Source organism: Carassius gibelio, chromosome B20, assembly GCF_023724105.1.
Source record: "Carassius gibelio isolate Cgi1373 ecotype wild population from Czech Republic chromosome B20, carGib1.2-hapl.c, whole genome shotgun sequence".
Lineage (NCBI taxonomy): Eukaryota > Metazoa > Chordata > Actinopteri > Cypriniformes > Cyprinidae > Carassius > Carassius gibelio.
Genome location: NC_068415.1, coordinates 23,664,295 through 23,690,329, shown reverse-complemented (window position 1 = coordinate 23,690,329; position 26,035 = coordinate 23,664,295). Strand labels below are relative to the sequence as shown.

General features: G+C 45.3%; 39 non-coding genes across 39 annotated transcripts; all 39 read right to left on the bottom strand.

Annotated features, from left to right (window-relative positions):
• Positions 1-870: 870 nt before the first annotated feature.
• On the bottom strand, positions 871-943 carry trnav-cac (transfer RNA valine (anticodon CAC)). Its single transcript has one exon. It is a non-coding gene; the product is annotated as a tRNA-Val (tRNA).
• Positions 944-1,066: 123 nt separating this feature from the next.
• On the bottom strand, positions 1,067-1,139 carry trnav-aac (transfer RNA valine (anticodon AAC)). The gene has a single exon. It is a non-coding gene; the product is annotated as a tRNA-Val (tRNA).
• Positions 1,140-2,035: 896 nt separating this feature from the next.
• On the bottom strand, positions 2,036-2,108 carry trnav-cac (transfer RNA valine (anticodon CAC)). The gene has a single exon. It is a non-coding gene; the product is annotated as a tRNA-Val (tRNA).
• A 123-nt stretch (positions 2,109-2,231) lies between these two features.
• On the bottom strand, positions 2,232-2,304 carry trnav-aac (transfer RNA valine (anticodon AAC)). The gene has a single exon. It is a non-coding gene; the product is annotated as a tRNA-Val (tRNA).
• An 895-nt stretch (positions 2,305-3,199) lies between these two features.
• On the bottom strand, positions 3,200-3,272 carry trnav-cac (transfer RNA valine (anticodon CAC)). The gene has a single exon. It is a non-coding gene; the product is annotated as a tRNA-Val (tRNA).
• Positions 3,273-3,395: 123 nt separating this feature from the next.
• Positions 3,396-3,468, bottom strand: trnav-aac (transfer RNA valine (anticodon AAC)). Its single transcript has one exon. It is a non-coding gene; the product is annotated as a tRNA-Val (tRNA).
• A 2,134-nt stretch (positions 3,469-5,602) lies between these two features.
• On the bottom strand, positions 5,603-5,675 carry trnav-cac (transfer RNA valine (anticodon CAC)). Its single transcript has one exon. It is a non-coding gene; the product is annotated as a tRNA-Val (tRNA).
• Positions 5,676-5,798: 123 nt separating this feature from the next.
• Positions 5,799-5,871, bottom strand: trnav-aac (transfer RNA valine (anticodon AAC)). Its single transcript has one exon. It is a non-coding gene; the product is annotated as a tRNA-Val (tRNA).
• An 895-nt stretch (positions 5,872-6,766) lies between these two features.
• Positions 6,767-6,839, bottom strand: trnav-cac (transfer RNA valine (anticodon CAC)). The gene has a single exon. It is a non-coding gene; the product is annotated as a tRNA-Val (tRNA).
• Positions 6,840-6,962: 123 nt separating this feature from the next.
• trnav-aac (transfer RNA valine (anticodon AAC)) lies at positions 6,963-7,035 on the bottom strand. The gene has a single exon. It is a non-coding gene; the product is annotated as a tRNA-Val (tRNA).
• Positions 7,036-7,930: 895 nt separating this feature from the next.
• trnav-cac (transfer RNA valine (anticodon CAC)) lies at positions 7,931-8,003 on the bottom strand. Its single transcript has one exon. It is a non-coding gene; the product is annotated as a tRNA-Val (tRNA).
• Positions 8,004-8,126: 123 nt separating this feature from the next.
• On the bottom strand, positions 8,127-8,199 carry trnav-aac (transfer RNA valine (anticodon AAC)). The gene has a single exon. It is a non-coding gene; the product is annotated as a tRNA-Val (tRNA).
• Positions 8,200-9,094: 895 nt separating this feature from the next.
• trnav-cac (transfer RNA valine (anticodon CAC)) lies at positions 9,095-9,167 on the bottom strand. Its single transcript has one exon. It is a non-coding gene; the product is annotated as a tRNA-Val (tRNA).
• Positions 9,168-9,290: 123 nt separating this feature from the next.
• On the bottom strand, positions 9,291-9,363 carry trnav-aac (transfer RNA valine (anticodon AAC)). Its single transcript has one exon. It is a non-coding gene; the product is annotated as a tRNA-Val (tRNA).
• An 895-nt stretch (positions 9,364-10,258) lies between these two features.
• On the bottom strand, positions 10,259-10,331 carry trnav-cac (transfer RNA valine (anticodon CAC)). The gene has a single exon. It is a non-coding gene; the product is annotated as a tRNA-Val (tRNA).
• A 123-nt stretch (positions 10,332-10,454) lies between these two features.
• trnav-aac (transfer RNA valine (anticodon AAC)) lies at positions 10,455-10,527 on the bottom strand. The gene has a single exon. It is a non-coding gene; the product is annotated as a tRNA-Val (tRNA).
• An 895-nt stretch (positions 10,528-11,422) lies between these two features.
• On the bottom strand, positions 11,423-11,495 carry trnav-cac (transfer RNA valine (anticodon CAC)). Its single transcript has one exon. It is a non-coding gene; the product is annotated as a tRNA-Val (tRNA).
• Positions 11,496-11,618: 123 nt separating this feature from the next.
• trnav-aac (transfer RNA valine (anticodon AAC)) lies at positions 11,619-11,691 on the bottom strand. The gene has a single exon. It is a non-coding gene; the product is annotated as a tRNA-Val (tRNA).
• Positions 11,692-12,586: 895 nt separating this feature from the next.
• Positions 12,587-12,659, bottom strand: trnav-cac (transfer RNA valine (anticodon CAC)). The gene has a single exon. It is a non-coding gene; the product is annotated as a tRNA-Val (tRNA).
• Positions 12,660-12,782: 123 nt separating this feature from the next.
• trnav-aac (transfer RNA valine (anticodon AAC)) lies at positions 12,783-12,855 on the bottom strand. Its single transcript has one exon. It is a non-coding gene; the product is annotated as a tRNA-Val (tRNA).
• Positions 12,856-13,750: 895 nt separating this feature from the next.
• On the bottom strand, positions 13,751-13,823 carry trnav-cac (transfer RNA valine (anticodon CAC)). Its single transcript has one exon. It is a non-coding gene; the product is annotated as a tRNA-Val (tRNA).
• A 1,091-nt stretch (positions 13,824-14,914) lies between these two features.
• Positions 14,915-14,987, bottom strand: trnav-cac (transfer RNA valine (anticodon CAC)). Its single transcript has one exon. It is a non-coding gene; the product is annotated as a tRNA-Val (tRNA).
• A 123-nt stretch (positions 14,988-15,110) lies between these two features.
• On the bottom strand, positions 15,111-15,183 carry trnav-aac (transfer RNA valine (anticodon AAC)). The gene has a single exon. It is a non-coding gene; the product is annotated as a tRNA-Val (tRNA).
• An 895-nt stretch (positions 15,184-16,078) lies between these two features.
• On the bottom strand, positions 16,079-16,151 carry trnav-cac (transfer RNA valine (anticodon CAC)). The gene has a single exon. It is a non-coding gene; the product is annotated as a tRNA-Val (tRNA).
• A 123-nt stretch (positions 16,152-16,274) lies between these two features.
• Positions 16,275-16,347, bottom strand: trnav-aac (transfer RNA valine (anticodon AAC)). Its single transcript has one exon. It is a non-coding gene; the product is annotated as a tRNA-Val (tRNA).
• An 895-nt stretch (positions 16,348-17,242) lies between these two features.
• trnav-cac (transfer RNA valine (anticodon CAC)) lies at positions 17,243-17,315 on the bottom strand. Its single transcript has one exon. It is a non-coding gene; the product is annotated as a tRNA-Val (tRNA).
• Positions 17,316-17,438: 123 nt separating this feature from the next.
• Positions 17,439-17,511, bottom strand: trnav-aac (transfer RNA valine (anticodon AAC)). Its single transcript has one exon. It is a non-coding gene; the product is annotated as a tRNA-Val (tRNA).
• A 2,133-nt stretch (positions 17,512-19,644) lies between these two features.
• Positions 19,645-19,717, bottom strand: trnav-cac (transfer RNA valine (anticodon CAC)). Its single transcript has one exon. It is a non-coding gene; the product is annotated as a tRNA-Val (tRNA).
• Positions 19,718-19,840: 123 nt separating this feature from the next.
• trnav-aac (transfer RNA valine (anticodon AAC)) lies at positions 19,841-19,913 on the bottom strand. Its single transcript has one exon. It is a non-coding gene; the product is annotated as a tRNA-Val (tRNA).
• Positions 19,914-20,808: 895 nt separating this feature from the next.
• On the bottom strand, positions 20,809-20,881 carry trnav-cac (transfer RNA valine (anticodon CAC)). The gene has a single exon. It is a non-coding gene; the product is annotated as a tRNA-Val (tRNA).
• A 123-nt stretch (positions 20,882-21,004) lies between these two features.
• trnav-aac (transfer RNA valine (anticodon AAC)) lies at positions 21,005-21,077 on the bottom strand. The gene has a single exon. It is a non-coding gene; the product is annotated as a tRNA-Val (tRNA).
• An 896-nt stretch (positions 21,078-21,973) lies between these two features.
• trnav-cac (transfer RNA valine (anticodon CAC)) lies at positions 21,974-22,046 on the bottom strand. The gene has a single exon. It is a non-coding gene; the product is annotated as a tRNA-Val (tRNA).
• Positions 22,047-22,169: 123 nt separating this feature from the next.
• Positions 22,170-22,242, bottom strand: trnav-aac (transfer RNA valine (anticodon AAC)). Its single transcript has one exon. It is a non-coding gene; the product is annotated as a tRNA-Val (tRNA).
• Positions 22,243-23,137: 895 nt separating this feature from the next.
• Positions 23,138-23,210, bottom strand: trnav-cac (transfer RNA valine (anticodon CAC)). Its single transcript has one exon. It is a non-coding gene; the product is annotated as a tRNA-Val (tRNA).
• Positions 23,211-23,333: 123 nt separating this feature from the next.
• Positions 23,334-23,406, bottom strand: trnav-aac (transfer RNA valine (anticodon AAC)). The gene has a single exon. It is a non-coding gene; the product is annotated as a tRNA-Val (tRNA).
• An 895-nt stretch (positions 23,407-24,301) lies between these two features.
• On the bottom strand, positions 24,302-24,374 carry trnav-cac (transfer RNA valine (anticodon CAC)). Its single transcript has one exon. It is a non-coding gene; the product is annotated as a tRNA-Val (tRNA).
• A 123-nt stretch (positions 24,375-24,497) lies between these two features.
• Positions 24,498-24,570, bottom strand: trnav-aac (transfer RNA valine (anticodon AAC)). The gene has a single exon. It is a non-coding gene; the product is annotated as a tRNA-Val (tRNA).
• Positions 24,571-25,466: 896 nt separating this feature from the next.
• Positions 25,467-25,539, bottom strand: trnav-cac (transfer RNA valine (anticodon CAC)). The gene has a single exon. It is a non-coding gene; the product is annotated as a tRNA-Val (tRNA).
• Positions 25,540-25,662: 123 nt separating this feature from the next.
• Positions 25,663-25,735, bottom strand: trnav-aac (transfer RNA valine (anticodon AAC)). Its single transcript has one exon. It is a non-coding gene; the product is annotated as a tRNA-Val (tRNA).
• Positions 25,736-26,035: the final 300 nt, after the last annotated feature.

Sequence of the window (26,035 nt, the reverse complement as noted above, 5' to 3'; positions counted from 1 at the left end):
TGGGAAAATATTTATACTGTGATGTGCCCGAAAGCAAATAGACAATCTGCGTAAGTCCCACACACAAGAGGACAGAGTTCATTCGGCCTGGCAGTATATGCTGAGTTTCCTGAAACGCTACCCTTAACTTACCTCGGAATTAAACACTTGCAGCGTGATATCAAGCTGAAACCTGCCTTTCTGTGCTAGTCTCAAACTAACAAACCCAAAGTTTCAAGAGCACAGGAGAAACTCGAAAATGTCTCTTGGTGATTTTTGTTGGTCAAATTGTAGAGTTTCTCCATTCTTCTTGAAACTCACCACAGGGGTATCACGTGTCCAGACTAGCATGGGAAAGCAAGTTTTAGCTTGATATCTCTTCAGAAAGCTGAGATGTGGACTTGCCACGTACAATCTACCCTATTGTAAAAAAACAGGCTGTTTGTGGTCAGTCGAATTCCGAGGGTTTAACACGTCTGGGTGCTTCGGGAGGAAGTGAGGAGCCACCTGAACAGGTTTATTGGCAGATTCGTTGACCATTGTGTTGAATTTCAAGAAGGTTAGCCATGTGTTAGAAACTGCTACGGCTTGCATCATTTTATCAGGAAATCTCTACACCTGTGTAGAGAAGGGCCTTCGTGATGCAGAGCTGCTGCTCAACAGAGGGCCACTCAGACAAATCTCTTTTTTCGTGTTCCTCAGAAGAAAGCCACGCAGGCTTGGAATGTCACGGTTGTGGGATAGGTTAAGGTCAAACAATGACTGCTCTTTCATTTCTGCATCAACTATACCTTTAGTGACTGTACTCATGCCTCTTGGCCGCAAAGCCTTGGAAGCGTTGAGTTCCTCCTCAACAGAAACCCACCTAAACAATTGTGAAAAGAGATGCAGTGTTCCCGCCCAGTTTCGAACTGGGGAACTTTCGCGTGTGAGGCGAACGTGATAACCACTACACTACGGAAACCCACTACCTAAAGAAGTCTGAAATCGTTCTGTGCAGGCTTGGCAATATGCGCATAAACGTTAAACCTTCTGAAGCCAACTGTCGGCTCAAAGGTGTTTATACATTTCTTCAAAAGAGGACAGCTGTTTCTGCTCGGTTTTGAACCGAGGACCTTTCGCGTGTTAGGCGAATGTGATGACCACTACACTACAGAAACTCCACAGGCTAATGATAGTGCTTTTTGGGAAAATATTTATACTGTGATGTGCCCGAAAGCAAATAGACAATCTGCGTAAGTCCCACACACAAGAGGACAGAGTTCATTCGGCCTGGCAGTATATGCTGAGTTTCCTGAAACGCTACCCTTAACTTACCTCGGAATTAAACACTTGCAGCGTGATATCAAGCTGAAACCTGCCTTCCTGTGCTAGTCTCAAACTAACAAACCCAAAGTTTCAAGAGCACAGGAGAAACTCGAAAATGTCTCTTGGTGATTTTTGTTGGTCAAATTGTAGAGTTTCTCCATTCTTCTTGAAACTCACCACAGGGGTAGCACGTGTCCAGACTAGCATGGGAAAGCAAGTTTTAGCTTGATATCTCTTCAGAAAGCCGAGATGTGGACTTGCCACGTACAATCTACCCTATTGTAAAAAAAACAGGCTGTTTGTGGTCAGTCAAATTCCGAGGGTTTAACACGTCTGGGTGCTTCGGGAGTAAGTGAGGAGCCACCTGAACAGGTTTATTGGCAGATTCGTTGACCATTGTGTTGAATTTCAAGAAGGTTAGCCATGTGTTAGAAACTGCTACGGCTTGCATCATTTTATCAGGAAATCTCTACACCTGTGTAGAGAAGGGCCTTCGTGATGCAGAGCTGCTGCTCAACAGAGGGCCACTCAGACAAATCTCTTTTTTCGTGTTCCTCAGAAGAAAGCCACGCAGGCTTGGAATGTCACGGTTGTGGGATAGGTTAAGGTCAAACAATGACTGCTCTTTCATTTCTGCATCAACTATACCTTTAGTGACTGTACTCATGCCTCTTGGCCGCAAAGCCTTGGAAGCGTTGAGTTCCTCCTCAACAGAAACCCACCTAAACAATTGTGAAAAGAGATGCAGTGTTCCCGCCCAGTTTCGAACTGGGGACCTTTCGCGTGTGAGGCGAACGTGATAACCACTACACTACGGAAACCCACTACCTACAGAAGTCTGAAATCGTTCTGTGCAGGCTCGGCAATATGCGCATAAACGTTAAACCTTCTGAAGCCAACTGTCGGCTCAAAGGTGTTTATACATTTCTTCAAAAGAGGACAGCTGTTTCTGCTCGGTTTTGAACCGAGGACCTTTCGCGTGTTAGGCGAATGTGATGACCACTACACTACAGAAACTCCACAGGCTAACGATAGTGCTTTTTGGGAAAATATTTATACTGTGATGTGCCCGAAAGCAAATAGACAATCTGCGTAAGTCCCACACACAAGAGGACAGAGTTCATTCGGCCTGGCAGTATATGCTGAGTTTCCTGAAACGCTACCCTTAACTTACCTCGGAATTAAACACTTGCAGCGTGATATCAAGCTGAAACCTGCCTTCCTGTGCTAGTCTCAAACTAACAAACCCAAAGTTTCAAGAGCACAGGAGAAACTCGAAAATGTCTCTTGGTGATTTTTGTTGGTCAAATTGTAGAGTTTCTCCATTCTTCTTGAAACTCACCACAGGGGTAGCACGTGTCCAGACTAGCATGGGAAAGCAAGTTTTAGCTTGATATCTCTTCAGAAAGCCGAGATGTGGACTTGCCACGTACAATCTACCCTATTGTAAAAAAACAGGCTGTTTGTGGTCAGTCAAATTCCGAGGGTTTAACACGTCTGGGTGCTTTGGGAGTAAGTGAGGAGCCACCTGAACAGGTTTATTGGCAGATTCGTTGACCATTGTGTTGAATTTCAAGAAGGTTAGCCATGTGTTAGAAACTGCTACGGCTTGCATCATTTTATCAGGAAATCTCTACACCTGTGTAGAGAAGGGCCTTCGTGATGCAGAGCTGCTGCTCAACAGAGGGCCACTCAGACAAATCTCTTTTTTCGTGTTCCTCAGAAGAAAGCCACGCAGGCTTGGAATGTCACGGTTGTGGGATAGGTTAAGGTGAAACAATGACTGCTCTTTCATTTCTGCATCAACTATACCTTTAGTGACTGTACTCATGCCTCTTGGCCGCAAAGCCTTGGAAGCGTTGAGTTCCTCCTCAACAGAAACCCACCTAAACAATTGTGAAAAGAGATGCAGTGTTCCCGCCCAGTTTCGAACTGGGGACCTTTCGCGTGTGAGGCGAACGTGATAACCACTACACTACGGAAACCCACTACCTAAAGAAGTCTGAAATCGTTCTGTGCAGGCTTGGCAATATGCGCATAAACGTTAAACCTTCTGAAGCCAACTGTCGGCTCAAAGGTGTTTATACATTTCTTCAAAAGAGGACAGCTGTTTCTGCTCGGTTTTGAACTGAGGACCTTTCGCGTGTTAGGCAAATGTGATGACCACTACACTACAGAAACTCCACAGGCTAACGATAGTGCTTTTTGGGAAAATATTTATACTGTGATGTGCCCGAAAGCAAATAGACAATCTGCGTAAGTCCCACACACAAGAGGACAGAGTTCATTCGGCCTGGCAGTATATGCTGAGTTTCCTGAAACGCTACCCTTAACTTACCTCGGAATTAAACACTTGCAGCGTGATATCAAGCTGAAACCTGCCTTCCTGTGCTAGTCTCAAACTAACAAACCCAAAGTTTCAAGAGCACAGGAGAAACTCGAAAATGTCTCTTGGTGATTTTTGTTGGTCAAATTGTAGAGTTTCTCCATTCTTCTTGAAACTCACCACAGGGGTAGCACGTGTCCAGACTAGCATGGGAAAGCAAGTTTTAGCTTGATATCTCTTCAGAAAGCTGAGATGTGGACTTGCCACGTACAATCTACCCTATTGTAAAAAAACAGGCTGTTTGTGGTCAGTCGAATTCCGAGGGTTTAACACGTCTGGGTGCTTCGGGAGTAAGTGAGGAGCCACCTGAACAGGTTTATTGGCAGATTCGTTGACCATTGTGTTGAATTTCAAGAAGGTTAGCCATGTGTTAGAAACTGCTACGGCTTGCATCATTTTATCAGGAAATAACACTCCAGATGGATGTGTTTTAAAGTTCGTCAAGGGGACACACAGACTGCTTGTGGTCACAGTCTTTGTATTACCAGTGGACAGAAGGGCAGTTAGTGGTCACATAGGCGGTGAGAGGGACAGACGGGCTGTTTGTGGTGACACAGGTGATTATTGGGACAGAGAGGGCCGGCGCGCAGGGGTCTAAGGACGGCCTGCCACGTACCCCCTTTTAGGCGCCCCTTGAGGCCCTGCCCTTACTTGATGGCCTAGGCGGAAAAAGACCCTTACACAAGAGGACAGATTTCATTTGGCGTGGCAGTCTACGCAGAGTTCCCTAAAATCTCTTCTTTGGTGTTTCTCAGAAGAAAGCCACGCAGGCTTGGAATGTCACAGTTGTGGGTTAGGTTTAGGTCAAACAATATCTGCTCTTTCATTTCTGCATCAACTTTACCTTTAGTGACTGTATTCATGCCTCTTGGCCGCAAAGCCTTGGAAGCGTTGAGTTCATCCTCAACAGAAACCCACCTGAACGATTTTGACCGTGATAACCTCTACACTATTGAAGCCTGCAGCCAAAGAGGTGTCAGATCTTTTCATCGCAAGCATCGTGGAGCGCGAATCAAATTACAGATTCCGTTGCGCTCTTCAGTCTGCAAATACCTTCTATTTTTAGCAGCAAACCAAGCAATTCTCCAGTTATCTGCGGGACAATCTGCGTAAGTCCCACACACAAGAGGACAGAGTTCATTCGGCCTGGCAGTATATGCAGAGTTTCCTGAAACGCTACCCTTAACTTACCTCGGAATTAAACACTTGCAGTGTGATATCAAGCTGAAATCTGCCTTCCTGTGCTAGTCTCAAACTAACAAACCCAAAGTTTCAAGAGCACAGGAGAAACTCGAAAATGTCTCTTGGTGATTTTTGTTGGTCAAATTGTAGAGTTTCTCCATTCTTCTTGAAACTCACCACAGGGGTAGCACGTGTCCAGACTAGCATGGGAAAGCAAGTTTTAGCTTGATATCTCTTCAGAAAGCTGAGATGTGGACTTGCCACGTACAATCTACCCTATTGTAAAAAAACAGGCTGTTTGTGGTCAGTCGAATTCCGAGGGTTTAACACGTCTGGGTGCTTCGGGAGTAAGTGAGGAGCCACCTGAACAGGTTTATTGGCAGATTCGTTGACCATTGTGTTGAATTTCAAGAAGGTTATCCATGTGTTAGAAACTGCTACGGCTTGCATCATTTTATCAGGAAATCTCTACACCTGTGTAGAGAAGGGCCTTCGTGATGCAGAGCTGCTGCTCAACAGAGGGCCACTCAGACAAATCTCTTTTTTCGTGTTCCTCAGAAGAAAGCCAAGCAGGCTTGGAATGTCACGGTTGTGGGATAGGTTAAGGTCAAACAATGACTGCTCTTTCATTTCTGCATCAACTATACCTTTAGTGACTGTACTCATGCCTCTTGGCCGCAAAGCCTTGGAAGCGTTGAGTTCCTCCTCAACAGAAACCCACCTAAACAATTGTGAAAAGAGATGCAGTGTTCCCGCCCAGTTTCGAACTGGGGACCTTTCGCGTGTGAGGCGAACGTGATAACCACTACACTACGGAAACCCACTACCTAAAGAAGTCTGAAATCGTTCTGTGCAGGCTCGGCAATATGCGCATAAACGTTAAACCTTCTGAAGCCAACTGTCGGCTCAAAGGTGTTTATACATTTCTTCAAAAGAGGACAGCTGTTTCTGCTCGGTTTTGAACCGAGGACCTTTCGCGTGTTAGGCGAATGTGATGACCACTACACTACAGAAATTCCACAGGCTAACGATAGTGCTTTTTGGGAAAATATTTATACTGTGATGTGCCCGAAAGCAAATAGACAATCTGCGTAAGTCCCACACACAAGAGGACAGAGTTCATTCGGCCTGGCAGTATATGCTGAGTTTCCTGAAACGCTACCCTTAACTTACCTCGGAATTAAACACTTGCAGCGTGATATCAAGCTGAAACCTGCCTTCCTGTGCTAGTCTCAAACTAACAAACCCAAAGTTTCAAGAGCACAGGAGAAACTCGAAAATGTCTCTTGGTGATTTTTGTTGGTCAAATTGTAGAGTTTCTCCATTCTTCTTGAAACTCACCACAGGGGTAGCACGTGTCCAGACTAGCATGGGAAAGCAAGTTTTAGCTTGATATCTCTTCAGAAAGCTGAGATGTGGACTTGCCACGTACAATCTACCCTATTGTAAAAAAACAGGCTGTTTGTGGTCAGTCGAATTCCGAGGGTTTAACACGTCTGGGTGCTTCGGGAGTAAGTGAGGAGCCACCTGAACAGGTTTATTGGCAGATTCGTTGACCATTGTGTTGAATTTCAAGAAGGTTAGCCATGTGTTAGAAACTGCTACGGCTTGCATCATTTTATCAGGAAATCTCTACACCTGTGTAGAGAAGGGCCTTCGTGATGCAGAGCTGCTGCTCAACAGAGGGCCACTCAGACAAATCTCTTTTTTCGTGTTCCTCAGAAGAAAGCCACGCAGGCTTGGAATGTCACGGTTGTGGGATAGGTTAAGGTGAAACAATGACTGCTCTTTCATTTCTGCATCAACTATACCTTTAGTGACTGTACTCATGCCTCTTGGCCGCAAAGCCTTGGAAGCGTTGAGTTCCTCCTCAACAGAAACCCACCTAAACAATTGTGAAAAGAGATGCAGTGTTCCCGCCCAGTTTCGAACTGGGGACCTTTCGCGTGTGAGGCGAACGTGATAACCACTACACTACGGAAACCCACTACCTAAAGAAGTCTGAAATCGTTCTGTGCAGGCTCGGCAATATGCGCATAAACGTTAAACCTTCTGAAGCCAACTGTCGGCTCAAAGGTGTTTATACATTTCTTCAAAAGAGGACAGCTGTTTCTGCTCGGTTTTGAACCGAGGACCTTTCGCGTGTTAGGCGAATGTGATGACCACTACACTACAGAAACTCCACAGGCTAACGATAGTGCTTTTTGGGAAAATATTTATACTGTGATGTGCCCGAAAGCAAATAGACAATCTGCGTAAGTCCCACACACAAGAGGACAGAGTTCATTCGGCCTGGCAGTATATGCTGAGTTTCCTGAAACGCTACCCTTAACTTACCTTGGAATTAAACACTTGCAGCGTGATATCAAGCTGAAACCTGCCTTCCTGTGCTAGTCTCAAACTAACAAACCCAAAGTTTCAAGAGCACAGGAGAAACTCGAAAATGTCTCTTGGTGATTTTTGTTGGTCAAATTGTAGAGTTTCTCCATTCTTCTTGAAACTCACCACAGGGGTAGCACGTGTCCAGACTAGCATGGGAAAGCAAGTTTTAGCTTGATATCTCTTCAGAAAGCCGAGATGTGGACTTGCCACGTACAATCTACCCTATTGTAAAAAAACAGGCTGTTTGTGGTCAGTCAAATTCCGAGGGTTTAACACGTCTGGGTGCTTCGGGAGTAAGTGAGGAGCCACCTGAACAGGTTTATTGGCAGATTCGTTGACCATTGTGTTGAATTTCAAGAAGGTTAGCCATGTGTTAGAAACTGCTACGGCTTGCATCATTTTATCAGGAAATCTCTACACCTGTGTAGAGAAGGGCCTTCGTGATGCAGAGCTGCTGCTCAACAGAGGGCCACTCAGACAAATCTCTTTTTTCGTGTTCCTCAGAAGAAAGCCACGCAGGCTTGGAATGTCACGGTTGTGGGATAGGTTAAGGTGAAACAATGACTGCTCTTTCATTTCTGCATCAACTATACCTTTAGTGACTGTACTCATGCCTCTTGGCCGCAAAGCCTTGGAAGCGTTGAGTTCCTCCTCAACAGAAACCCACCTAAACAATTGTGAAAAGAGATGCAGTGTTCCCGCCCAGTTTCGAACTGGGGACCTTTCGCGTGTGAGGCGAACGTGATAACCACTACACTACGGAAACCCACTACCTAAAGAAGTCTGAAATCGTTCTGTGCAGGCTTGGCAATATGCGCATAAACGTTAAACCTTCTGAAGCCAACTTTCGGCTCAAAGGTGTTTATACATTTCTTCAAAAGAGGACAGCTTTTTCTGCTCGGTTTTGAACCGAGGACCTTTCGCGTGTTAGGCGAATGTGATGACCACTACACTACAGAAACTCCACAGGCTAACGATAGTGCTTTTTGGGAAAATATTTATACTGTGATGTGCCCGAAAGCAAATAGACAATCTGCGTAAGTCCCACACACAAGAGGACAGAGTTCATTCGGCCTGGCAGTATATGCTGAGTTTCCTGAAACGCTACCCTTAACTTACCTCGGAATTAAACACTTGCAGCGTGATATCAAGCTGAAACCTGCCTTCCTGTGCTAGTCTCAAACTAACAAACCCAAAGTTTCAAGAGCACAGGAGAAACTCGAAAATGTCTCTTGGTGATTTTTGTTGGTCAAATTGTAGAGTTTCTCCATTCTTCTTGAAACTCACCACAGGGGTAGCACGTGTCCAGACTAGCATGGGAAAGCAAGTTTTAGCTTGATATCTCTTCAGAAAGCCGAGATGTGGACTTGCCACGTACAATCTACCCTATTGTAAAAAAACAGGCTGTTTGTGGTCAGTCAAATTCCGAGGGTTTAACACGTCTGGGTGCTTCGGGAGTAAGTGAGGAGCCACCTGAACAGGTTTATTGGCAGATTCGTTGACCATTGTGTTGAATTTCAAGAAGGTTAGCCATGTGTTAGAAACTGCTACGGCTTGCATCATTTTATCAGGAAATCTCTACACCTGTGTAGAGAAGGGCCTTCGTGATGCAGAGCTGCTGCTCAACAGAGGGCCACTCAGACAAATCTCTTTTTTCGTGTTCCTCAGAAGAAAGCCACGCAGGCTTGGAATGTCACGGTTGTGGGATAGGTTAAGGTGAAACAATGACTGCTCTTTCATTTCTGCATCAACTATACCTTTAGTGACTGTACTCATGCCTCTTGGCCGCAAAGCCTTGGAAGCGTTGAGTTCCTCCTCAACAGAAACCCACCTAAACAATTGTGAAAAGAGATGCAGTGTTCCCGCCCAGTTTCGAACTGGGGACCTTTCGCGTGTGAGGCGAACCTGATAACCACTACACTACGGAAACCCACTACCTAAAGAAGTCTGAAATCGTTCTGTGCAGGCTCGGCAATATGCGCATAAACGTTAAACCTTCTGAAGCCAACTGTCGGCTCAAAGGTGTTTATACATTTCTTCAAAAGAGGACAGCTGTTTCTGCTCGGTTTTGAACCGAGGACCTTTCGCGTGTTAGGCGAATGTGATGACCACTACACTACAGAAACTCCACAGGCTAACGATAGTGCTTTTTGGGAAAATATTTATACTGTGATGTGCCCGAAAGCAAATAGACAATCTGCGTAAGTCCCACACACAAGAGGACAGAGTTCATTCGGCCTGGCAGTATATGCAGAGTTTCCTGAAACGCTACCCTTAACTTACCTCGGAATTAAACACTTGCAGTGTGATATCAAGCTGAAATCTGCCTTCCTGTGCTAGTCTCAAACTAACAAACCCAAAGTTTCAAGAGCACAGGAGAAACTCGAAAATGTCTCTTGGTGATTTTTGTTGGTCAAATTGTAGAGTTTCTCCATTCTTCTTGAAACTCACCACAGGGGTAGCACGTGTCCAGACTAGCATGGGAAAGCAAGTTTTAGCTTGATATCTCTTCAGAAAGCTGAGATGTGGACTTGCCACGTACAATCTACCCTATTGTAAAAAAACAGGCTGTTTGTGGTCAGTCGAATTCCGAGGGTTTAACACGTCTGGGTGCTTCGGGAGTAAGTGAGGAGCCACCTGAACAGGTTTATTGGCAGATTCGTTGACCATTGTGTTGAATTTCAAGAAGGTTATCCATGTGTTAGAAACTGCTACGGCTTGCATCATTTTATCAGGAAATCTCTACACCTGTGTAGAGAAGGGCCTTCGTGATGCAGAGCTGCTGCTCAACAGAGGGCCACTCAGACAAATCTCTTTTTTCGTGTTCCTCAAAAGAAAGCCAAGCAGGCTTGGAATGTCACGGTTGTGGGATAGGTTAAGGTCAAACAATGACTGCTCTTTCATATCTACATCAACTATACCTTTAGTGACTGTACTCATGCCTCTTGGCCGCAAAGCCTTGGAAGCGTTGAGTTCCTCCTCAACAGAAACCCACCTAAACAATTGTGAAAAGAGATGCAGTGTTCCCGCCCAGTTTCGAACTGGGGACCTTTCGCGTGTGAGGCGAACGTGATAACCACTACACTACGGAAACCCACTACCTAAAGAAGTCTGAAATCGTTCTGTGCAGGCTCGGCAATATGCGCATAAACGTTAAACCTTCTGAAGCCAACTGTCGGCTCAAAGGTGTTTATACATTTCTTCAAAAGAGGACAGCTGTTTCTGCTCGGTTTTGAACCGAGGACCTTTCGCGTGTTAAGCGAATGTGATGACCACTACACTACAGAAATTCCACAGGCTAACGATAGTGCTTTTTGGGAAAATATTTATACTGTGATGTGCCCGAAAGCAAATAGACAATCTGCGTAAGTCCCACACACAAGAGGACAGAGTTCATTCGGCCTGGCAGTATATGCTGAGTTTCCTGAAACGCTACCCTTAACTTACCTCGGAATTAAACACTTGCAGCGTGATATCAAGCTGAAACCTGCCTTCCTGTGCTAGTCTCAAACTAACAAACCCAAAGTTTCAAGAGCACAGGAGAAACTCGAAAATGTCTCTTGGTGATTTTTGTTGGTCAAATTGTAGAGTTTCTCCATTCTTCTTGAAACTCACCACAGGGGTAGCACGTGTCCAGACTAGCATGGGAAAGCAAGTTTTAGCTTGATATCTCTTCAGAAAGCTGAGATGTGGACTTGCCACGTACAATCTACCCTATTGTAAAAAAACAAGCTGTTTGTGGTCAGTCGAATTCCGAGGGTTTAACACGTCTGGGTGCTTCGGGAGTAAGTGAGGAGCCACCTGAACAGGTTTATTGGCAGATTCGTTGACCATTGTGTTGAATTTCAAGAAGGTTAGCCATGTGTTAGAAACTGCTACGGCTTGCATCATTTTATCAGGAAATCTCTACACCTGTGTAGAGAAGGGCCTTCGTGATGCAGAGCTGCTGCTCAACAGAGGGCCACTCAGACAAATCTCTTTTTTCGTGTTCCTCAGAAGAAAGCCACGCAGGCTTGGAATGTCACGGTTGTGGGATAGGTTAAGGTGAAACAATGACTGCTCTTTCATTTCTGCATCAACTATACCTTTAGTGACTGTACTCATGCCTCTTGGCCGCAAAGCCTTGGAAGCGTTGAGTTCCTCCTCAACAGAAACCCACCTAAACAATTGTGAAAAGAGATGCAGTGTTCCCGCCCAGTTTCGAACTGGGGACCTTTCGCGTGTGAGGCGAACGTGATAACCACTACACTACGGAAACCCACTACCTAAAGAAGTCTGAAATCGTTCTGTGCAGGCTCGGCAATATGCGCATAAACGTTAAACCTTCTGAAGCCAACTGTCGGCTCAAAGGTGTTTATACATTTCTTCAAAAGAGGACAGCTGTTTCTGCTCGGTTTTGAAACGAGGACCTTTCGCGTGTTTGGCGAATGTGATGACCACTACACTACAGAAACTCCACAGGCTAACGATAGTGCTTTTTGGGAAAATATTTATACTGTGATGTGCCCGAAAGCAAATAGACAATCTGCGTAAGTCCCACACACAAGAGGACAGAGTTCATTCGGCCTGGCAGTATATGCTGAGTTTCCTGAAACGCTACCCTTAACTTACCTCGGAATTAAACACTTGCAGCGTGATATCAAGCTGAAACCTGCCTTTCTGTGCTAGTCTCAAACTAACAAACCCAAAGTTTCAAGAGCACAGGAGAAACTCGAAAATGTCTCTTGGTGATTTTTGTTGGTCAAATTGTAGAGTTTCTCCATTCTTCTTGAAACTCACCACAGGGGTAGCACGTGTCCAGACTAGCATGGGAAAGCAAGTTTTAGCTTGATATCTCTTCAGAAAGCTGAGATGTGGACTTGCCACGTACAATCTACCCTATTGTAAAAAAACAGGCTGTTTGTGGTCAGTCGAATTCCGAGGGTTTAACACGTCTGGGTGCTTCGGGAGTAAGTGAGGAGCCACCTGAACAGGTTTATTGGCAGATTCGTTGACCATTGTGTTGAATTTCAAGAAGGTTAGCCATGTGTTAGAAACTGCTACGGCTTGCATCATTTTATCAGGAAATCTCTACACCTGTGTAGAGAAGGGCCTTCGTGATGCAGAGCTGCTGCTCAACAGAGGGCCACTCAGACAAATCTCTTTTTTCGTGTTCCTCAGAAGAAAGCCACGCAGGCTTGGAATGTCACGGTTGTGGGATAGGTTAAGGTGAAACAATGACTGCTCTTTCATTTCTGCATCAACTATACCTTTAGTGACTGTACTCATGCCTCTTGGCCGCAAAGCCTTGGAAGCGTTGAGTTCCTCCTCAACAGAAACCCACCTAAACAATTGTGAAAAGAGATGCAGTGTTCCCGCCCAGTTTCGAACTGGGGACCTTTCGCGTGTGAGGCGAACGTGATAACCACTACACTACGGAAACCCACTACCTAAAGAAGTCTGAAATCGTTCTGTGCAGGCTCGGCAATATGCGCATAAACGTTAAACCTTCTGAAGCCAACTGTCGGCTCAAAGGTGTTTATACATTTCTTCAAAAGAGGACAGCTGTTTCTGCTCGGTTTTGAACCGAGGACCTTTCGCGTGTTAGGCGAATGTGATGACCACTACACTACAGAAACTCCACAGGCTAACGATAGTGCTTTTTGGGAAAATATTTATACTGTGATGTGCCCGAAAGCAAATAGACAATCTGCGTAAGTCCCACACACAAGAGGACAGAGTTCATTCGGCCTGGCAGTATATGCTGAGTTTCCTGAAACGCTACCCTTAACTTACCTCGGAATTAAACACTTGCAGCGTGATATCAAGCTGAAACCTGCCTTCCTGTGCTAGTCTCAAACTAACAAACCCAAAGTTTCAAGAGCACAGGAGAAACTCGAAAATGTCTCTTGGTGATTTTTGTTGGTCAAATTGTAGAGTTTCTCCATTCTTCTTGAAACTCACCACAGGGGTAGCACGTGTCCAGACTAGCATGGGAAAGCAAGTTTTAGCTTGATATCTCTTCAGAAAGCCGAGATGTGGACTTGCCACGTACAATCTACCCTATTGTAAAAAAACAGGCTGTTTGTGGTCAGTCAAATTCCGAGGGTTTAACACGTCTGGGTGCTTCGGGAGTAAGTGAGGAGCCACCTGAACAGGTTTATTGGCAGATTCGTTGACCATTGTGTTGAATTTCAAGAAGGTTAGCCATGTGTTAGAAACTGCTACGGCTTGCATCATTTTATCAGGAAATCTCTACACCTGTGTAGAGAAGGGCCTTCGTGATGCAGAGCTGCTGCTCAACAGAGGGCCACTCAGACAAATCTCTTTTTTCGTGTTCCTCAGAAGAAAGCCACGCAGGCTTGGAATGTCACGGTTGTGGGATAGGTTAAGGTGAAACAATGACTGCTCTTTCATTTCTGCATCAACTATACCTTTAGTGACTGTACTCATGCCTCTTGGCCGCAAAGCCTTGGAAGCGTTGAGTTCCTCCTCAACAGAAACCCACCTAAACAATTGTGAAAAGAGATGCAGTGTTCCCGCCCAGTTTCGAACTGGGGACCTTTCGCGTGTGAGGCGAACGTGATAACCACTACACTACGGAAACCCACTACCTAAAGAAGTCTGAAATCGTTCTGTGCAGGCTTGGCAATATGCGCATAAATGTTAAACCTTCTGAAGCCAACTGTCGGCTCAAAGGTGTTTATACATTTCTTCAAAAGAGGACAGCTTTTTCTGCTCGGTTTTGAACAGAGGACATTTCGCGTGTTAGGCGAATGTGATGACCACTACACTACAGAAACTCCACAGGCTAACGATAGTGCTTTTTGGGAAAATATTTATACTGTGATGTGCCCGAAAGCAAATAGACAATCTGCGTAAGTCCCACACACAAGAGGACAGAGTTCATTCGGCCTGGCAGTATATGCTGAGTTTCCTGAAACGCTACCCTTAACTTACCTCGGAATTAAACACTTGCAGCGTGATATCAAGCTGAAACCTGCCTTCCTGTGCTAGTCTCAAACTAACAAACCCAAAGTTTCAAGAGCACAGGAGAAACTCGAAAATGTCTCTTGGTGATTTTTGTTGGTCAAATTGTAGAGTTTCTCCATTCTTCTTGAAACTCACCACAGGGGTAGCACGTGTCCAGACTAGCAGGGGAAAGCAAGTTTTAGCTTGATATCTCTTCAGAAAGCTGAGATGTGGACTTGCCACGTACAATCTACCCTATTGTAAAAAAACAGGCTGTTTGTGGTCAGTCGAATTCCGAGGGTTTAACACGTCTGGGTGCTTCGGGAGTAAGTGAGGAGCCACCTGAACAGGTTTATTGGCAGATTCGTTGACCATTGTGTTGAATTTCAAGAAGGTTAGCCATGTGTTAGAAACTGCTACGGCTTGCATCATTTTATCAGGAAATCTCTACACCTGTGTAGAGAAGGGCCTTCGTGATGCAGAGCTGCTGCTCAACAGAGGGCCACTCAGACAAATCTCTTTTTTCGTGTTCCTCAGAAGAAAGCCACGCAGGCTTGGAATGTCACGGTTGTGGGATAGGTTAAGGTGAAACAATGACTGCTCTTTCATTTCTGCATCAACTATACCTTTAGTGACTGTACTCATGCCTCTTGGCCGCAAAGCCTTGGAAGCGTTGAGTTCCTCCTCAACAGAAACCCACCTAAACAATTGTGAAAAGAGATGCAGTGTTCCCGCCCAGTTTCGAACTGGGGACCTTTCGCGTGTGAGGCGAACGTGATAACCACTACACTACGGAAACCCACTACCTAAAGAAGTCTGAAATCGTTCTGTGCAGGCTCGGCAATATGCGCATAAACGTTAAACCTTCTGAAGCCAACTGTCGGCTCAAAGGTGTTTATACATTTCTTCAAAAGAGGACAGCTGTTTCTGCTCGGTTTTGAACCGAGGACCTTTCGCGTGTTTGGCGAATGTGATGACCACTACACTACAGAAACTCCACAGGCTAACGATAGTGCTTTTTGGGAAAATATTTATACTGTGATGTGCCCGAAAGCAAATAGACAATCTGCGTAAGTCCCACACACAAGAGGACAGAGTTCATTCGGCCTGGCAGTATATGCTGAGTTTCCTGAAACGCTACCCTTAACTTACCTCGGAATTAAACACTTGCAGCGTGATATCAAGCTGAAACCTGCCTTTCTGTGCTAGTCTCAAACTAACAAACCCAAAGCTTCAAGAGCACAGGAGAAACTCGAAAATGTCTCTTGGTGATTTTTGTTGGTCAAATTGTAGAGTTTCTCCATTCTTCTTGAAACTCACCACAGGGGTAGCACGTGTCCAGACTAGCATGGGAAAGCAAGTTTTAGCTTGATATCTCTTCAGAAAGCTGAGATGTGGACTTGCCACGTACAATCTACCCTATTGTAAAAAAACAGGCTGTTTGTGGTCAGTCGAATTCCGAGGGTTTAACACGTCTGGGTGCTTCGGGAGTAAGTGAGGAGCCACCTGAACAGGTTTATTGGCAGATTCGTTGACCATTGTGTTGAATTTCAAGAAGGTTAGCCATGTGTTAGAAACTGCTACGGCTTGCATCATTTTATCAGGAAATCTCTACACCTGTGTAGAGAAGGGCCTTCGTGATGCAGAGCTGCTGCTCAACAGAGGGCCACTCAGACAAATCTCTTTTTTCGTGTTCCTCAGAAGAAAGCCACGCAGGCTTGGAATGTCACGGTTGTGGGATAGGTTAAGGTGAAACAATGACTGCTCTTTCATTTCTGCATCAACTATACCTTTAGTGACTGTACTCATGCCTCTTGGCCGCAAAGCCTTGGAAGCGTTGAGTTCCTCCTCAACAGAAACCCACCTAAACAATTGTGAAAAGAGATGCAGTGTTCCCGCCCAGTTTCGAACTGGGGACCTTTCGCGTGTGAGGCGAACGTGATAACCACTACACTACGGAAACCCACTACCTAAAGAAGTCTGAAATCGTTCTGTGCAGGCTCGGCAATATGCGTATAAACGTTAAAACTTCTGAAGCCAACTGTCGGCTCAAAGGTGTTTATACATTTCTTCAAAAGAGGACAGCTGTTTCTGCTCGGTTTTGAACCGAGGACCTTTCGCGTGTTAGGCGAATGTGATGACCACTACACTACAGAAACTCCACAGGCTAACGATAGTGCTTTTTGGGAAAATATTTATACTGTGATGTGCCCGAAAGCAAATAGACAATCTGCGTAAGTCCCACACACAAGAGGACAGAGTTCATTCGGCCTGGCAGTATATGCTGAGTTTCCTGAAACGCTACCCTTAACTTACCTCGGAATTAAACACTTGCAGCGTGATATCAAGCTGAAACCTGCCTTCCTGTGCTAGTCTCAAACTAACAAACCCAAAGTTTCAAGAGCACAGGAGAAACTCGAAAATGTCTCTTGGTGATTTTTGTTGGTCAAATTGTAGAGTTTCTCCATTCTTCTTGAAACTCACCACAGGGGTAGCACGTGTCCAGACTAGCATGGGAAAGCAAGTTTTAGCTTGATATCTCTTCAGAAAGCCGAGATGTGGACTTGCCACGTACAATCTACCCTATTGTAAAAAAACAGGCTGTTTGTGGTCAGTCAAATTCCGAGGGTTTAACACGTCTGGGTGCTTCGGGAGTAAGTGAGGAGCCACCTGAACAGGTTTATTGGCAGATTCGTTGACCATTGTGTTGAATTTCAAGAAGGTTAGCCATGTGTTAGAAACTGCTACGGCTTGCATCATTTTATCAGGAAATCTCTACACCTGTGTAGAGAAGGGCCTTCGTGATGCAGAGCTGCTGCTCAACAGAGGGCCACTCAGACAAATCTCTTTTTTCGTGTTCCTCAGAAGAAAGCCACGCAGGCTTGGAATGTCACGGTTGTGGGATAGGTTAAGGTGAAACAATGACTGCTCTTTCATTTCTGCATCAACTATACCTTTAGTGACTGTACTCATGCCTCTTGGCCGCAAAGCCTTGGAAGCGTTGAGTTCCTCCTCAACAGAAACCCACCTAAACAATTGTGAAAAGAGATGCAGTGTTCCCGCCCAGTTTCGAACTGGGGACCTTTCGCGTGTGAGGCGAACGTGATAACCACTACACTACGGAAACCCACTACCTAAAGAAGTCTGAAATCGTTCTGTGCAGGCTTGGCAATATGCGCATAAACGTTAAACCTTCTGAAGCCAACTGTCGGCTCAAAGGTGTTTATACATTTCTTCAAAAGAGGACAGCTGTTTCTGCTGGGTTTTGAACCGAGGACCTTTCGCGTGTTAGGCGAATGTGATGACCACTACACTACAGAAACTCCACAGGCTAGCGATAGTGCTTTTTGGGAAAATATTTATACTGTGATGTGCCCGAAAGCAAATAGACAATCTGCGTAAGTCCCACACACAAGAGGACAGAGTTCATTCGGCCTGGCAGTATATGCTGAGTTTCCTGAAACGCTACCCTTAACTTACCTCGGAATTAAACACTTGCAGCGTGATATCAAGCTGAAACCTGCCTTCCTGTGCTAGTCTCAAACTAACAAACCCAAAGTTTCAAGAGCACAGGAGAAACTCGAAAATGTCTCTTGGTGATTTTTGTTGGTCAAATTGTAGAGTTTCTCCATTCTTCTTGAAACTCACCACAGGGTAGCACGTGTCCAGACTAGCAGGGGAAAGCAAGTTTTAGCTTGATATCTCTTCAGAAAGCTGAGATGTGGACTTGCCACGTACAATCTACCCTATTGTAAAAAAACAGGCTGTTTGTGGTCAGTCGAATTCCGAGGGTTTAACACGTCTGGGTGCTTCGGGAGTAAGTGAGGAGCCACCTGAACAGGTTTATTGGCAGATTCGTTGACCATTGTGTTGAATTTCAAGAAGGTTAGCCATGTGTTAGAAACTGCTACGGCTTGCATCATTTTATCAGGAAATAACACTCCAGATGGATGTGTTTTAAAGTTCGTCAAGGGGACACACAGACTGCTTGTGGTCACAGTCTTTGTATTACCAGTGGACAGAAGGGCAGTTAGTGGTCACATAGGCGGTGAGAGGGACAGATGGGCTGTTTGTGGTGACACAGGTGATTATTGGGACAGAGAGGGCCGGCGCGCAGGGGTCTAAGGACGGCCTGCCACGTACCCCCTTTTAGGCGCCCCTTGAGGCCCTGCCCTTACTTGATGGCCTAGGCGGAAAAAGACCCTTACACAAGAGGACAGATTTCATTCGGCGTGGCAGTCTACGCAGAGTTCCCTAAAATCTCTTCTTTGGTGTTTCTCAGAAGAAAGCCACGCAGGCTTGGAATGTCACAGTTGTGGGTTAGGTTTAGGTCAAACAATATCTGCTCTTTCATTTCTGCATCAACTTTACCTTTAGTGACTGTATTCATGCCTCTTGGCCGCAAAGCCTTGGAAGCGTTGAGTTCCTCCTCAACAGAAACCCACCTGAACGATTTTGACCGTGATAACCTCTACACTATTGAAGCCTGCAGCCAAAGAGGTGTCAGATCTTTTCATCGCAAGCATCGTGGAGCGCGAATCAAATTACAGATTCCGTTGCGCTCTTCAGTCTGCAAATACCTTCTATTTTTAGCAGCAAACCAAGCAATTCTCCAGTTATCTGCGGGACAATCTGCGTAAGTCCCACACACAAGAGGACAGAGTTCATTCGGCCTGGCAGTATATGCAGAGTTTCCTGAAACGCTACCCTTAACTTACCTCGGAATTAAACACTTGCAGTGTGATATCAAGCTGAAATCTGCCTTCCTGTGGTAGTCTCAAACTAACAAACCCAAAGTTTCAAGAGCACAGGAGAAACTCGAAAATGTCTCTTGGTGATTTTTGTTGGTCAAATTGTAGAGTTTCTCCATTCTTCTTGAAACTCACCACAGGGGTAGCACGTGTCCAGACTAGCATGGGAAAGCAAGTTTTAGCTTGATATCTCTTCAGAAAGCTGAGATGTGGACTTGCCACGTACAATCTACCCTATTGTAAAAAAACAGGCTGTTTGTGGTCAGTCGAATTCCGAGGGTTTAACACGTCTGGGTGCTTCGGGAGTAAGTGAGGAGCCACCTGAACAGGTTTATTGGCAGATTCGTTGACCATTGTGTTGAATTTCAAGAAGGTTATCCATGTGTTAGAAACTGCTACGGCTTGCATCATTTTATCAGGAAATCTCTACACCTGTGTAGAGAAGGGCCTTCGTGATGCAGAGCTGCTGCTCAACAGAGGGCCACTCAGACAAATCTCTTTTTTCGTGTTCCTCAGAAGAAAGCCAAGCAGGCTTGGAATGTCACGGTTGTGGGATAGGTTAAGGTCAAACAATGACTGCTCTTTCATTTCTGCATCAACTATACCTTTAGTGACTGTACTCATGCCTCTTGGCCGCAAAGCCTTGGAAGCGTTGAGTTCCTCCTCAACAGAAACCCACCTAAACAATTGTGAAAAGAGATGCAGTGTTCCCGCCCAGTTTCGAACTGGGGACCTTTCGCGTGTGAGGCGAACGTGATAACCACTACACTACGGAAACCCACTACCTAAAGAAGTCTGAAATCGTTCTGTGCAGGCTTGGCAATATGCGCATAAACGTTAAACCTTCTGAAGCCAACTGTCGGCTCAAAGGTGTTTATACATTTCTTCAAAAGAGGACAGCTGTTTCTGCTCGGTTTTGAACCGAGGACCTTTCGCGTGTTAGGCGAATGTGATGACCACTACACTACAGAAACTCCACAGGCTAGCGATAGTGCTTTTTGGGAAAATATTTATACTGTGATGTGCCCGAAAGCAAATAGACAATCTGCGTAAGTCCCACACACAAGAGGACAGAGTTCATTCGGCCTGGCAGTATATGCAGAGTTTCCTGAAACGCTACCCTTAACTTACCTCGGAATTAAACACTTGCAGTGTGATATCAAGCTGAAATCTGCCTTCCTGTGCTAGTCTCAAACTAACAAACCCAAAGTTTCAAGAGCACAGGAGAAACTCGAAAATGTCTCTTGGTGATTTTTGTTGGTCAAATTGTAGAGTTTCTCCATTCTTCTTGAAACTCACCACAGGGGTAGCACGTGTCCAGACTAGCATGGGAAAGCAAGTTTTAGCTTGATATCTCTTCAGAAAGCTGAGATGTGGACTTGCCACGTACAATCTACCCTATTGTAAAAAAACAGGCTGTTTGTGGTCAGTCGAATTCCGAGGGTTTAACACGTCTGGGTGCTTCGGGAGGAAGTGAGGAGCCACCTGAACAGGTTTATTGGCAGATTTGTTGACCATTGTGTTGAATTTCAAGAAGGTTAGCCATGTGTTAGAAACTGCTACGGCTTGCATCATTTTATCAGGAAATCTCTACACCTGTGTAGTGAAGGGCCTTCGTGATGCAGAGCTGCTGCTCAACAGAGGGCCACTCAGACAAATCTCTTTTTTCGTGTTCCTCAGAAGAAAGCCACGCAGGCTTGGAATGTCACGGTTGTGGGATAGGTTAAGGTCAAACAATGACTGCTCTTTCATTTCTGCATCAACTATACCTTTAGTGACTGTACTCATGCCTCTTGGCCGCAAAGCCTTGGAAGCGTTGAGTTCCTCCTCAACAGAAACCCACCTAAACAATTGTGAAAAGAGATGCAGTGTTCCCGCCCAGTTTCGAACTGGGGACCTTTCGCGTGTGAGGCGAACGTGATAACCACTACACTACGGAAACCCACTACCTAAAGAAGTCTGAAATCGTTCTGTGCAGGCTTGGCAATATGCGCATAAACGTTAAACCTTCTGAAGCCAACTGTCGGCTCAAAGGTGTTTATACATTTCTTCAAAAGAGGACAGCTGTTTCTGCTCGGTTTTGAACCGAGGACCTTTCGCGTGTTAGGCGAATGTGATGACCACTACACTACAGAAACTCCACAGGCTAACGATAGTGCTTTTTGGGAAAATATTTATACTGTGATGTGCCCGAAAGCAAATAGACAATCTGCGTAAGTCCCACACACAAGAGGACAGAGTTCATTCGGCCTGGCAGTATATGCTGAGTTTCCTGAAACGCTACCCTTAACTTACCTCGGAATTAAACACTTGCAGCGTGATATCAAGCTGAAACCTGCCTTCCTGTGCTAGTCTCAAACTAACAAACCCAAAGTTTCAAGAGCACAGGAGAAACTCGAAAATGTCTCTTGGTGATTTTTGTTGGTCAAATTGTAGAGTTTCTCCATTCTTCTTGAAACTCACCACAGGGGTAGCACGTGTCCAGACTAGCATGGGAAAGCAAGTTTTAGCTTGATATCTCTTCAGAAAGCCGAGATGTGGACTTGCCACGTACAATCTACCCTATTGTAAAAAAAACAGGCTGTTTGTGGTCAGTCAAATTCCGAGGGTTTAACACGTCTGGATGCTTCGGGAGTAAGTGAGGAGCCACCTGAACAGGTTTATTGGCAGATTCGTTGACCATTGTGTTGAATTTCAAGAAGGTTAGCCATGTGTTAGAAACTGCTACGGCTTGCATCATTTTATCAGGAAATCTCTACACCTGTGTAGTGAAGGGCCTTCGTGATGCAGAGCTGCTGCTCAACAGAGGGCCACTCAGACAAATCTCTTTTTTCGTGTTCCTCAGAAGAAAGACACGCAGGCTTGGAATGTCACGGTTGTGGGATAGGTTAAGGTCAAACAATGACTGCTCTTTCATTTCTGCATCAACTATACCTTTAGTGACTGTACTCATGCCTCTTGGCCGCAAAGCCTTGGAAGCGTTGAGTTCCTCCTCAACAGAAACCCACCTAAACAATTGTGAAAAGAGATGCAGTGTTCCCACCCAGTTTCGAACTGGGGACCTTTCGCGTGTGAGGCGAACGTGATAACCACTAAACTACGGAAACCCAGTACCTAAAGAAGTCTGAAATCGTTCTGTGCAGGCTCGGCAATATGCGCATAAACGTTAAACCTTCTGAAGCCAACTGTCGGCTCAAAGGTGTTTATACATTTCTTCAAAAGAGGACAGCTGTTTCTGCTCGGTTTTGAACCGAGGACCTTTCGCGTGTTAGGCGAATGTGATGACCACTACACTACAGAAACTCCACAGGCTAACGATAGTGCTTTTTGGGAAAATATTTATACTGTGATGTGCCCGAAAGCAAATAGACAATCTGCGTAAGTCCCACACACAAGAGGACAGAGTTCATTCGGCCTGGCAGTATATGCAGAGTTTCCTGAAACGCTACCCTTAACTTACCTCGGAATTAAACACTTGCAGCGTGATATCAAGCTGAAATCTGCCTTCCTGTGCTAGTCTCAAACTAACAAACCCAAAGTTTCAAGAGCACAGGAGAAACTCGAAAATGTCTCTTGGTGATTTTTGTTGGTCAAATTGTAGAGTTTCTCCATTCTTCTTGAAACTCACCACAGGGGTAGCACGTGTCCAGACTAGCATGGGAAAGCAAGTTTTAGCTTGATATCTCTTCAGAAAGCCGAGATGTGGACTTGCCACGTACAATCTACCCTATTGTAAAAAAACAGGCTGTTTGTGGTCAGTCGAATTCCGAGGGTTTAACACGTCTGGGTGCTTCGGGAGTAAGTGAGGAGCCACCTGAACAGGTTTATTGGCAGATTCGTTGACCATTGTGTTGAATTTCAAGAAGGTTAGCCATGTGTTAGAAACTGCTACGGCTTGCATCATTTTATCAGGAAATCTCTACACCTGTGTAGAGAAGGGCCTTCGTGATGCAGAGCTGCTGCTCAACAGAGGGCCACTCAGACAAATCTCTTTTTTCGTGTTCCTCAGAAGAAAGCCACGCAGGCTTGGAATGTCACGGTTGTGGGATAGGTTAAGGTGAAACAATGACTGCTCTTTCATTTCTGCATCAACTATACCTTTAGTGACTGTACTCATGCCTCTTGGCCGCAAAGCCTTGGAAGCGTTGAGTTCCTCCTCAACAGAAACCCACCTAAACAATTGTGAAAAGAGATGCAGTGTTCCCGCCCAGTTTCGAACTGGGGACCTTTCGCGTGTGAGGCGAACGTGATAACCACTACACTACGGAAACCCACTACCTAAAGAGGTCTGAAATCGTTCTGTGCAGGCTCGGCAATATGCGCATAAACGTTAAACCTTCTGAAGCCAACTGTCGGCTCAAAGGTGTTTATACATTTCTTCAAAAGAGGACAGCTGTTTCTGCTCGGTTTTGAACCGAGGACCTTTCGCGTGTTAGGCGAATGTGATGACCACTACACTACAGAAACTCCACAGGCTAACGATAGTGCTTTTTGGGAAAATATTTATACTGTGATGTGCCCGAAAGCAAATAGACAATCTGCGTAAGTCCCACACACAAGAGGACAGAGTTCATTCGGCCTGGCAGTATATGCTGAGTTTCCTGAAACGCTACCCTTAACTTACCTCGGAATTAAACACTTGCAGCGTGATATCAAGCTGAAACCTGCCTTCCTGTGCTAGTCTCAAACTAACAAACCCAAAGTTTCAAGAGCACAGGAGAAACTCGAAAATGTCTCTTGGTGATTTTTGTTGGTCAAATTGTAGAGTTTCTCCATTCTTCTTGAAACTCACCACAGGGGTAGCACGTGTCCAGACTAGCATGGGAAAGCAAGTTTTAGCTTGATATCTCTTCAGAAAGCTGAGATGTGGACTTGCCACGTACAATCTACCCTATTGTAAAAAAACAGGCTGTTTGTGGTCAGTCGAATTCCGAGGGTTTAACACGTCTGGGTGCTTCGGGAGGAAGTGAGGAGCCACCTGAACAGGTTTATTGGCAGATTCGTTGACCATTGTGTTGAATTTCAAGAAGGTTAGCCATGTGTTAGAAACTGCTACGGCTTGCATCATTTTATCAGGAAATCTCTACACCTGTGTAGTGAAGGGCCTTCGTGATGCAGAGCTGCTGCTCAACAGAGGGCCACTCAGACAAATCTCTTTTTTCGTGTTCCTCAGAAGAAAGCCACGCAGGCTTGGAATGTCACGGTTGTGGGATAGGTTAAGGTCAAACAATGACTGCTCTTTCATTTCTGCATCAACTATACCTTTAGTGACTGTACTCATGCCTCTTGGCCGCAAAGCCTTGGAAGCGTTGAGTTCCTCCTCAACAGAAACCCACCTAAACAATTGTGAAAAGAGATGCAGTGTTCCCGCCCAGTTTCGAACTGGGGACCTTTCGCGTGTGAGGCGAATGTGATAACCACTACACTACGGAAACCCACTACCTAAAGAAGTCTGAAATCGTTCTGTGCAGGCTCGGCAATATGCGCATAAACGTTAAACCTTCTGAAGCCAACTGTCGGCTCAAAGGTGTTTATACATTTCTTCAAAAGAGGACAGCTGTTTCTGCTCGGTTTTGAACCGAGGACCTTTCGCGTGTTAGGCGAATGTGATGACCACTACACTACAGAAACTCCACAGGCTAACGATAGTGCTTTTTGGGAAAATATTTATACTGTGATGTGCCCGAAAGCAAATAGACAATCTGCGTAAGTCCCACACACAAGAGGACAGAGTTCATTCGGCCTGGCAGTATATGCTGAGTTTCCTGAAACGCTACCCTTAACTTACCTCGGAATTAAACACTTGCAGCGTGATATCAAGCTGAAACCTGCCTTCCTGTGCTAGTCTCAAACTAACAAACCCAAAGTTTCAAGAGCACAGGAGAAACTCGAAAATGTCTCTTGGTGATTTTTGTTGGTCAAATTGTAGAGTTTCTCCATTCTTCTTGAAACTCACCACAGGGGTAGCACGTGTCCAGACTAGCATGGGAAAGCAAGTTTTAGCTTGATATCTCTTCAGAAAGCCGAGATGTGGACTTGCCACGTACAATCTACCCTATTGTAAAAAAAACAGGCTGTTTGTGGTCAGTCAAATTCCGAGGGTTTAACACGTCTGGGTGCTTCGGGAGTAAGTGAGGAGCCACCTGAACAGGTTTATTGGCAGATTCGTTGACCATTGTGTTGAATTTCAAGAAGGTTAGCCATGTGTTAGAAACTGCTACGGCTTGCATCATTTTATCAGGAAATCTCTACACCTGTGTAGAGAAGGGCCTTCGTGATGCAGAGCTGCTGCTCAACAGAGGGCCACTCAGACAAATCTCTTTTTTCGTGTTCCTCAGAAGAAAGCCACGCAGGCTTGGAATGTCACGGTTGTGGGATAGGTTAAGGTGAAACAATGACTGCTCTTTCATTTCTGCATCAACTATACCTTTAGTGACTGTACTCATGCCTCTTGGCCGCAAAGCCTTGGAAGCGTTGAGTTCCTCCTCAACAGAAACCCACCTAAACAATTGTGAAAAGAGATGGAGTGTTCCCGCCCAGTTTCGAACTGGGGACCTTTCGCGTGTGAGGCGAACGTGATAACCACTACACTACGGAAACCCACTACCTAAAGAAGTCTGAAATCGTTCTGTGCAGGCTCGGCAATATGCGCATAAACGTTAAACCTTCTGAAGCCAACTGTCGGCTCAAAGGTGTTTATACATTTCTTCAAAAGAGGACAGCTGTTTCTGCTCGGTTTTGAACCGAGGACCTTTCGCGTGTTAGGCGAATGTGATGACCACTACACTACAGAAACTCCACAGGCTAACGATAGTGCTTTTTGGGAAAATATTTATACTGTGATGTGCCCGAAAGCAAATAGACAATCTGCGTAAGTCCCACACACAAGAGGACAGAGTTCATTCGGCCTGGCAGTATATGCTGAGTTTCCTGAAACGCTACCCTTAACTTACCTCGGAATTAAACACTTGCAGCGTGATATCAAGCTGAAACCTGCCTTTCTGTGCTAGTCTCAAACTAACAAACCCAAAGTTTCAAGAGCACAGGAGAAACTCGAAAATGTCTCTTGGTGATTTTTGTTGGTCAAATTGTAGAG